The sequence below is a fragment of the Crocuta crocuta genome, unplaced genomic scaffold (genome assembly GCF_008692635.1).
Source record: "Crocuta crocuta isolate KB4526 unplaced genomic scaffold, BGI_CrCroc_1.0 scaffold367, whole genome shotgun sequence".
NCBI lineage: Eukaryota > Metazoa > Chordata > Mammalia > Carnivora > Hyaenidae > Crocuta > Crocuta crocuta.
Genome location: NW_027527936.1, coordinates 5207316 through 5216549, shown reverse-complemented (window position 1 = coordinate 5216549; position 9234 = coordinate 5207316). Strand labels below are relative to the sequence as shown.

Genomic DNA, 9234 nt, shown 5'->3' with positions numbered 1-9234 from the left:
AAGAGATAATACATTCAAATGTTAAAATAGATGTTTGCATATTTGTATATTTAATTTAAACAGTGAAAGTCTCACTCCTTTTTTTTTTTTTTTTAATGTTTTATTTATTTCTAGGAGAGAGAGAGAGACAGCGTGAGCAGGGGAGGGTCAGAGAGAGAGGGAGTCAGAGACTGAAACAGCCTCCAGGCTCTGAGCTGGCAGTCAGCACAGGGCCCAACGCGGGGCTCGAACCCACGAACCGCGAGATCATGACCCAAGCGAAAGTCGGACGCTTAACTGACTAAGCCACCCAGGCGCCCTGAAAGTCTCACTCCTATACCTATCCCCCATGCACCCAGTTCCATGCCTTCTCCCAACTACTTTTGCTAGTTTGTTTAACTAGGCTTCATGCCCAATATGGGGCTTGAACTCAGGGCCCTGAGATTAGGAGTTGCATGCTATAGTGATTGAGGGCATGTAGTGTAGTAAGGGCATGCAGCTAGGTGCCCTTACTAGTTTCTTTATATTCTTTTAGACTTTCTTTAGACAAGTGCATATAAATATGAATATAAAATCTTATTTTTTCCAGTAAACAATTTTTTAATGTTTATTTGTTTTTGAGAGAGAGTGAGAGATAGAGTGAGAGTAGGGGAGGGGCAGAGAGAGAGCTCCAGGCTCTGAGCTGTCAGCACAGAACCGGATACAGAACCCAGACTCACAGACTGCCAGATCATGACCTGTGTTGAAGTTGGATGCTTAACTGACTGAGCCACCCAGGCGCCCCCAGTTTTTTTTAAAGTAAGCTGTGTGTGCAACGTGGGACTCAAACTCACGACCTTGAGATCAAGAGTCCCACAGTCCATTGACTGAACCAGCCAGGCATCCCTATTTTTCCCATTTTTAATGTAAAAGTTAGCATGTGGTTCCTCATTTATCTGTATTCCCTGCCCACCCTATACCATTTTTTCATATACTATATCTTGGAGACCTTTTTAGATCAGTATGTAGATAGCTTCTGCTTTCTTTTCTTTTCTTTTTTTTTAAGATAAAAAAATTTTTAAGTAGTGTCTACGCCTAATTTGGGGCTCTAACTCAACCACAAGATCAAGAGTCACATGTTCCACTAACTGTGCCAGCCAGGTGCCCCTCTTTCTTTTTAAAAAACTACCTGCATAGTATTCCATTGAGTGGCTCTATCATAATTTATTTAACTAGTTCCTTATTGTTGAACATTTGTATTACTTCCAGGTTTTTATATTGTGAGTAATACTGTAAGGAAGCCCCTTGAACATATGTCATTTTACATGTATATAAGGGTAATTATAGGATAAATTGGAAGAAAGTGGGATTTCTAAGTCAAAGGATATTTGCATTTATAACAATGAAATACAGCCAAATTGCTTTTCTTAGAGGGTGTTCTAATATATATTGCTTGATCCCTCACCAACATTAGCCATATCATAGCTAATACTTACAAGGTGGTTACTGTGTGCCAGATAATATTTGAAGTGCTTTATATGTATTACTTCCTTTAATCTTGTTAACATCCCTTTGAGATAGGTACTATTATTATCTCTATTTTTCAAGCAGATAAATTGAGAAATAGAGAATTTAAGTGACTTGCCCAGATCATATAGCTATTATGGCAGGAATTCAAACTATGCACTCTGGCTCTGGGATCAGTATTGTTAATATTATGCTTTGCTGTTATCAAAGTTGAATTTTTGCCAGTCTGATAGAAAAAAAATGGTACCTAGTTTTAAGTGTTAAAAAATTGTGGTAAAAGTTAAACATCTATTTATATTGTTTGAATTATTCATATTTCATTTTCTATAAACTACCTGTTTTAAATTTTTATTTTTCTGTTGATTTTTAGGTCTCTCACTCTCTATATGTGTACCTATATTCATCACACACATACTTTATATAATTAATGTATATGAATTACAGATTTTTTTTGCCTGTGGTATGTGTTCCCATTTTGGTATTTGTCTTCTGACTTCTTTTACTCCCATGTGGAACTTTTAAATTTTTATGTAGGCAAATTTCTTTGATTTCGTTTTTATGTAGACCAACTTCTTAATCTTTTATGGCTTTTGGATTTTGAGTCATATTTAGAAAGGTCTTCTCCATTTTAATCCTTGTTCCAGTGGGAACAAGAAAACAGAATTATTGTGAAGGTCAAAGTGCTTTGTGAACTATAAACTGTAAATCATTATACAGATGAAATATGGTGTTGTTATTTATTAATTTGTCATTCTGAATAAAATTGTGTAGAGGCTGTCATCTTTTCTGCATTAAGTGGAATGCAATGACATAATTTTCTTTCTGCAATGTGGAAAAAACTGGTGGTATTGATGTTGTGGTCAGTGTTTTCCTTGGGCAATTTGCATGAGATCTTTTTCAAAAGTAGATACTGTGAAAATCCTTACGTTATTTGGCATACATTAGTTTTGTTCTTTTTTCTAAAAATTTTTATGTTTTTATTTATTTTTGAGAGACAGAGGCAGAGTACGAGTGGGGGAGGGGTGGAGAGAGAGGGAGACACAGAATCTGAAGCAGGCTCCAGGCTCTGAGCTGTCAGCACAGAGCCTGACATGAGGCTCCAACTCATGAACCCTGAGATCGTGACCCCAGTCGAAGCAGACACTTAACCGACAGAATCACCCAGGCTCCCTGTTCTTGTTTTTTTTTTTTTTTTTAATTTTAAATGTTTTATTTATTTTTGAGACAGAGAGAGAGAGAGAGAGAAGGGAGAAGGACTGGGGTTGTGGCAGAGAGAGGGAGACACAGAATCCAAAGCATGCTTCAGGCTCTGAGCTGTTAGCACAAAGCCAATGTGGGGCTTGAACTCGTGTACTGAGAAATCATCACCTGTGCTGAAGTCTGATGCTTAACTGACTGAGCCACCCAGGTGCCCTAGTTTTGTTCTTTATATTAGAAATCTATAATTAGAATCTGACTAAAAGTTCTAAAAAATTGTTTTGCTTTCATGTTAGTTCTGATACACAAATTTATACATTGTTTAGTTTGGGTATTATATTCCTACTGATTTGTAGGACTTTGTAATTTGGGGGGATACCTCACATATATTTGTGTGTGTGTATGTGTGTTTATAAAACTAATGCATTTTCATTAAGGAAGAATGGGGAAATAGAGGAATTTTAAAGGGAAAGATAGAAATTATTCAAATCTTCCCTAGATTCAAAAAGTTGATAGCCAGTGTTAACAGTTTGGACTGCATCCTCTCAGAATGCTTTTTGTGTGTAAGTCTGTATTATCATCACCAACTCTCTAGGGCTTGGCATAGTGCTTGGCTCCTAGTAGGTAGTAAATAAATATTTGTTGATTGAATGAATTAAAGAATGAATATGCTTTTTACATAGGAATATGGAATCTTGGGGCACCTGGGTGGCTCAGTTGGTTAAGCATTCAACTCTTGATTTCAGCTTAGGTCATGATCTCACGGTTTGTGAGATTGAGCCTTGCATTGGACTCTGCACTGTCAGCATAGAGCCTGCTTGGGATTCTCTCTCTCCCTCTCTCTTCTCTCTCTCAAAATAAATAAATATTAAAAAACTTTTTAAAAGTGTGGAATCTCAATGGCCTGTTTATTTTCTTTTTTTTTCTCCACTGTAAATTTTGATTCATATGGTAGTATTGAAATTTGTATGCTACAGTTCATTTGAGGGTGAGTAATTTTGAGTCTAAGTCCTCACAGAGCTCATAGTCCAGTGAAAGAGATAGATAAACAACAATTAAAATACTATATAATTACTGTAATGGCAAAGATTTGTGCAAGTCATTATCAAAGCACACACACAAAAAAGGAGATTTAGAGGTCAGAGGACACTTCCACATGAGGTAATTATTGAGAGAGCCATTTGAAGAGGTCATGAAGAACATACCAGGGAGAAAGAATATTACCTGTGCAGGCATTGAGGTATGAGCAGGGCTCTATAAATAGTTCTCTACATCTGTTATGGATTGTGTCTGTGGGTAAAGGAATAGAGATAGATGAGGCTGGAGATGAGTGTAGAGGCCAAATAAGAAAGACCCTTTGTATCACACATGAAGAGTTCTCAAAAGTTTACTCCCTTTGGAGAATAGATTGGAAAAGTTACAAGAATAGAGATAGGAAGACCCAGGAAGACATTAATTGAGTACAGCCAGCTAGAATGAGGTGAATAGAGATGGGAAGGGAAGGCTAGGCTTGAAAGGTGGGTTAAGGTGGGTATGATTAGGCCAGTTTTAGTAGAGCACAGTCTTTGAAAGCCAGACTAAGGAATTATAGATGCAGCAAATGTCATTGAAGTTTGTCATGTTATATGGACTGTTGTAGGTTGCAGTTTGCTTCCTTTGGGGTAGTCTGAAATGATGTTGAAATCTTTCATGCCTGTGAAATAGTAGAAATATTTCATAGAAGTGAATTTTGGACTAAAAATGACCCTTTATTTGAAAGGAAACCTATATGTGTATATAATATAGACCCCTGAAAATAGGCATTGAGAGGAAATACTTCTATTTTTAATTTTTTTAATGTTTGTTTATTTTGAAAGAGTAAGTGGGGGGAGAGAATCCCAACAAGGCTCTAAGCCATCAGCACAGAGTCCAATGTGGGGCTCAATCCCATGAACCAGGAGATCATGACCTGAGTTGAAACCAAGAGTCAGACACTTAACCCACTGAGCCACCCAGGTGCCTCAGAAAATACATTTTTAAATAGTTGTGTGCTGTTTCCTTTGGATTCTTAAGACGAGATGACTCCTCTGGCATGGTAAAGTTCTGGTCATGTTGGGGCTTCATAACAAATTTAAGAAAATCACATTAAAAGCCCTCTTAAAGCACCATAATTATATCAGAATACATTTTATTTTATTTTTACATATTTATTTTTGAGAGAGAGAGAAAAAAAGAGAGAGAGAGAGGGAGAGAGACAGAATCTCAAGCAGGTTCTGTGCTGAAAACACAGAGCCCAATGTAGGGGTCGAACTCACAAACTGTGAGATCATGACCTGAGCCGAAATCAAGAAAGAGTTGGGTGCTTAACTGACTGAGCCACCCAGGCAACCCCAGAGAATACATTTTAAAATGCAATTGAAATGCTGATGCATAGGAGCACATGTACCCCAATGTTCATAGCAGCACTCTCCACAATAGCTAAAACGTGGAAAGAGCCTAAGTGTCCATCAACAGATGAATGGATCAAGAAGATGTGGTTTATCTATACCATGGAATACTACATGGCAATGAGAAACAATGAAATCTGGCCATGTGTAGCAACATGGATGGACCTTGAGGGTGTTATGCTGAGCGAAATAAGTCAGGCAGAGAAGGACAAATATCATATGTTTGCACGTATAGGAGGATTAGGAGGAACTTGACGGAGGAACAAGGGGGAGAAGAAGGGCGGAAATGGTGGGGGAAAGGGAGAGAAGCAAACCATGAGAGACTCTTGAATGCTGACAAAAACTGAGGACTGATGGATGTGGGGGGAGGGGGGATGGGCATGGAGGAGGACACTTGTGGGGATGAGCACTGAGTGTTATGTGGAAACTAATTTGACAATAAACTATTAAAAAAATAAAAATAAAAAAAATAAAATGCAATTGAAATTTTTTTTCTAAATTTAAATCAGAAAAAATATTTCAAGGAAGCAAACCCCTATCAGAAAATTAAAGAAGTGCCAGGTAATATGCTGCAATTAATATGAATTCAATTTAATGACTATATCTTTTGTAGTTATTTCTATAAATTCATAATTATATGTTTTAAGAGATTCAAGTTTATTATAGATTGATTTCAAAATTATGTGAATTTTACCACATTTATTATGTCAAATTGATACTTTGTTTTATAATTCTAGAAGCTATATACCATGATAGAAAGTTTAGAATAATACTAAAGAACAAGTCATACTCTTCTTACCCCAAAATAACATTATCACTTGGTATTATTCCCTTATTTTTTCCAGTGCATAATTTTATATAATTGTAATCACTGATTATTCAATTTTTGCATTCTTTTCTCTTTCCTCTTCCCATTTCACATATATCATAAATTTTGTCTCATGTGGTCTAAGCTACAATTGTATAAAGATGAAAGGATAGTTTTTAGTTCTACCTTTTTAACTTCATGATTTAAACAAAAGAAATGCATGATCATTGTAAGAAACAACTATACAGAATGTATTACATAAAAAATGGAGTGTCTCTTTTTTTATAAGTTATCAGCTTCTTTTTTCTTTTCTATTTTACGTTTATTTATTTTTGAGAGACAGAGACAGAGCATAAGTGGGGGAGGACCAGAGAGAGGAGACACAGAATCTGAAGCAGGCTCCAGGCTCTAAACTGTCAGCACAATCTGATGTGGGGCTTGAACTCACAAACTGTGAGATCATGACCTGAGCTGAAGTCAGACACCCAAACGACTGAGCCACTCAGGTCGCCCTTGAGTGTCTCTTATAATCACTTCCTTCACCAAGATGACAGTTAAGTGTATATATTCCTCTAAATTGTTTTGTAGGCATATACTCATTTAATTCTTTTAAAAACTCAGATATAGTTAATATTTATCTCTAATTATAGATAAGAGGATATAATGTTCACTATTATACTAAAAAAATAAAAACGATCTCTCTTTTCATTCTATTTTGCAGCTTGCTATTGTCACTTAACAGTGAAACTTAGGGGCGCCTGGGTGGCTTAGTCGGTTAAGTGTCCGACTTTCGCTCAGGTCATGATCTCGCGGTTCGTGGGTTCGAGCCCAGCGTCGGGCTCTGTGCTGACTGCCAGCTCAGAGCCTGGAGCCTGTTTCGGAGTCTATGACTCCTTCTCTCTCTGACCCTCTCCTGCTCACGCTGTCTTTCTCTCTCTCCTAGAAATAAATAAAACATTAAAAAAAAAAAACAGTGAAACTTAGACATCTTTCCATGTTAGTATGTATAAAATTGACCTCATTCTTTTAATGACTATATAATATTAAATTATATGGATGTACTATGGATGTACTATAATTTTTTTTTAACCTAGCCCTCTTGATGGACATTTGGATTATCTGTTTTTTTTCTGATAATGACATGTAAATTAATATTCTTGTCCACATATCTTTGTGTGCTTGTCTTAACTGTCATTTTTAATGCCTATAAAATATTCCTTTTAGTGGAAATAATTTGAGAAATAAAATTAAAGTATTTTTTTGATAATACTTGATGTTATTAATTTTCCCTTTTATCAGATTCCTCCTTTGACCTTTGCAATATAAACTATAGAATAGTCTACCCTAACCCCAGAACTAACTTCCTCTTGATTGCTTTTTTTCCAATAGTCTCTGAAATAGCCTTCTGACTTAATGTTATCAGAACAGATGAGTTGCCTATCTGATGTTCTAAGTGGTCATGTTTAGGTCTTCTTAAAATAGGAACATATATCAGAAGAGATATTATTCTGGAAATTCACACATTTTCCTAGTACTTTAGCATGTCAGCTTATTTGAATGGAGTCTAATATCAGTTTACCTTGTGTCAAGTTTCATGTTCCAGCATACGAAGTTAAAGATACATTTAGTGTACTTAGAATATCAGAAACTATGTTTTTTTAAATCCAGATTATGGGAAATAATAGTCCTAGTCAGTTTTTTCCTAGTTAGATTATATATTTAATATTGAGTACATTTTTTGCTATTGTGTTTTAGCAGGGCTTTCAAAGATTAGAGAGCAGTCAAGGCTAAACTATAAAGAAGGTAACCAGGGAGATCTTGATGCAATGTTCCATGGGAAACCTGAAAGACTTGTGTATATTTTCCCTGGGGAAGACTTGGTAACTGAAAAGCTATCATAAAGAAGAAAAAAAAAAGCCTTAATTTGTTGTATTCTTGCAGCATTCAAAACTAGGATTAAGAGTGGAGCAGAGAAAGGAGAGGAAAGGGAATTCTTATTTAATAAATGCTTACTGTGTGACAGGCACTTTGCCTAGTATTTCATGTATGCATTTTTATCCTTTAACTCCTTAGTATGTTCTCATTTAATTCTCATAATAACTCAGTGAGATGTAGTTAATATTTCCCATTTTATAGATAAGGGAAGAATTTAAGTAACATGCCCAAGATCATTAAATTCTGAATTGGAATCAAAATTTTAAAAATTTATTCTGTTTATTTTAGTCCTACACATATATTTAGTTATTAGATGTTTATTTTTGAGAGAGCATGCACATGCACATGCACATGGGAGAGGGGATAGAGAGAGGGAAACAGGATCGGAAGCAGGGTCGCATAGAAATCCTGTTCAGGATTCGAACTCGTGAACTGTGAGATCATGACCTCAGCTGAAGTCAGTCATTTAACCGATTGAGCCACCCAGGTGCCCCCCCACCCCCCAATATATAATAATATTTTAGAAATATCATTTTTTTCCTGCTCTCATTTCATGAAATGTTATGCCTTTACATGCTTTTTCAATTTCAGTATCTTTGCCATCGCTAGATCATTTTTGAATTATCTAGCACAGTTCACCATGGTATGTCCTCTGCTATTCCATCTAAACTTTGAGATATAATAGTTTTTGAATATATATTAGTTGCTCTTTTAGAAATTTTATTCTAAGCAATAAGTACCCATTCATCCAACTTAAGAACAGTTTGTGTTTGTGATCTCTTTGCTGTACAGGCATAGCCTTGGAGATATTGTAGACTTAGTTCTATACCACTGCAATAAAGTGAGCCAAAAAATTTGATTCTCAGTAATATAGAATTTATGTTTATACTGTACTGTAGTCTATTAAGTATACAGTAGCATTGGGGCGCCCGGGTGGCTTAGTTGGTTAAGCGTCCGACTTTCGCTCGGGTCATGATCTCGTGGTTCGTGGGTTCGAGCCCCGCGTCGGGCTCTGTGCTGACTGCCACCTCAGAGCCTGGAGCCTGTTTCAGTCTGTGACTCCCTCTCTCTCTGACCCTCCCCTGCTCATGCTGTCTCTCTCTCTCTCCTAGGAAAAAAAAAAAAAAAAGTATATATTAGCATTATATCAAAAAAATATACACACCTTAATTAAAAAATACAGTGTGCCCTGAACAACACAGGGGTTGGGGTGCTGACCCCCTGTGCGGTCAAAAATCCACATATAACTTTACTAATAACCTGTTGACTAGAAATCTTTTTAAATTTTTTAACGTTTATACATTTTTAGAGGCAGAGACAGAAAGAATTTGAGGCAGGCTTCAGGCTCTGAGCTGTCAGCACAGAGCCTGATGTGGGGCTCGA

General features: G+C 36.4%; 1 protein-coding gene and 1 non-coding gene across 2 annotated transcripts in view; both read left to right on the top strand.

Annotated features, from left to right (window-relative positions):
* TESK2 (testis associated actin remodelling kinase 2) overlaps positions 1-9234 on the top strand; it is a 145562-nt gene that overhangs the window by 6371 nt on the left and 129957 nt on the right. The gene's annotated exons all lie outside the window — the stretch shown is intronic.
* Positions 8779-8863, top strand: TRNAE-UUC (transfer RNA glutamic acid (anticodon UUC)). Its single transcript has one exon. It is a non-coding gene; the product is annotated as a tRNA-Glu (tRNA).